We start from the raw sequence: 1,646 nt of genomic DNA, 5'->3' as shown, positions 1-1,646 counted from the left end.
CGCCCCGCTCATACATCTCTGTGCCCTGGGTCAGTCTTTGCACCGACAGTTTGGATTCTGTTTATTTCAGGTGGTTTCCCTGGGTGGTGGTCTGGCTTGGCTTGGTTGGGGATTGCGGGCCTGGAGGTGTGCCAGGCCGGAGCTGGGCTCTTTGTGGCAGGCATGCAGGGTCCGGAGGTGGGCACAGCAGGATGGGGAGCTGCCTGCCCCGTGGGAAGGGGCGGTGCTTGCGCAGGGCCCCGCCCTCCCTGTGGCGGCAGGTGTTTCAGTGTCCGGAGAGAGCAGAGTTCCTGGGAGAGCTAGTGCCTTCACGGACGTTTGTGCCGTCAGCTGGGACAGTGCAGGCAGACTTTCGGGAACCGAGCACCGGCCGTGCCTCCGAGACCTGGCGGTACTCGCGCATTTGAGGCCTTTCCAGCGTCGCCTGAGTGTGGCGCAGACAGCACCGCGGTGGCCGCCCAGAGCTCGCTGGTCTCGGAAGCTTTTATTCTCGGTTTGGGAATTGCTGTTGCGAAACTGTGGGAGCCTTTGTTGAGGAGGAAGTGGCCCGGCCGCGTCCCTGGGATCTGCCCTGCGATCCGGGGGCCTCGGTGCCAGGAAGGCTCGGCGAAGGGCGAGAGGAAGTGGCAGCGGCCGTGGTCCGGGTGGGCCCCAGAATCTGCTCAGCTCAGCAGGTTTCTGCCGCGGGCCCAGCGGGGGCGGCTGGTGCCGCTTTCGGGGTGACTGGCCTGGATTTCTGCCTCCCTGTGCGGAGCCGGCCTCCATAGGAGCCTCGACCCGGGAGGTCCAGCCCCAGACAGCAGAGTCGTGCGTGTGAGCTTGGCCTCGGGCCAGGACAAGGTCTCCGTGGTCCGAGCTGGTTGGGGGAGCACGACCCTCAGGCTTGGCCCCGGGTCCTGGGCCTGGCTCCGCGCCCCACTTCCTGCGGACGGGGACGGAGCCCACATCCTAGTTCTCGAGAAACGCTGGCGGCTGTGGTTGGGAGCTGCTGTCCCAAGGGACATGTTGTGATAGTTTCTGTTTCTCTCCAAACCTGACTCCCCGGGGCTGTGGACTGTGGGGTGGCAGCCCACGCCGGAGGCTCCTCCGTCCTCAGGCACACTGGCACGCAGAAGCGTGTTTCTAGAGAATTCCGCCTGTGTCCGTGTCTTGGGACAGCGGCCGCCCCCGGGGAGGCCCGTGGATACCCCAGCCCGGGACTGCCCAGCTGCACGGCCTCCGCACAGCCCAGAAAGGCGCACGGAGCTCCGTGGGAGGGAAGGCCCGGGGTCACACTGGGCACCGTGGGGGACACATTGTGTTGGAGCCCGAAGTCCCTCCCTTCGCTGAGCACCAACAGTAAAGCAGAAAGCTTCCTGGTTTTGTTCGGAGAACACGGTTTACCCATCGTGACCCCAGAACAGCCTTGGGACCCCGTCAGCTGACTTCCTTCTCCTCCGCGTGGAGTCTGCGAGGAAGCCTGAGGCTTCTGCTCATTTAATTGAGTTCTTGGCTGCACATTCATGGAAACAGAGGCTGAGCCGGTCTGTGGGGACCTCTCAGACCAGCCCCCCGAGACGGACGCTGCCTGTTCGTCAGGCCCCTCAGTCAGCGTTGGGGCCCTTGCAGCAGCCGCCAGGACCTGGGGCTCGCGCTGGGCCGGGAAA

The 1,646-nt window shown here is 65.0% G+C and overlaps 1 protein-coding gene across 3 annotated transcripts in view; it reads left to right on the top strand.

Moving 5' to 3' along the window:
* PGS1 (phosphatidylglycerophosphate synthase 1) overlaps positions 1–1,646 on the top strand; it is a 36,264-nt gene that overhangs the window by 29,677 nt on the left and 4,941 nt on the right. The window lies entirely within an intron of this gene.

Source organism: Myotis brandtii, unplaced genomic scaffold, assembly GCF_000412655.1.
Source record: "Myotis brandtii unplaced genomic scaffold, ASM41265v1 scaffold825, whole genome shotgun sequence".
Classification (NCBI taxonomy): domain Eukaryota; kingdom Metazoa; phylum Chordata; class Mammalia; order Chiroptera; family Vespertilionidae; genus Myotis; species Myotis brandtii.
Note: the sequence above shows the minus strand (reverse complement) of the source record. Positions and strands in the feature narration are given on the sequence as shown.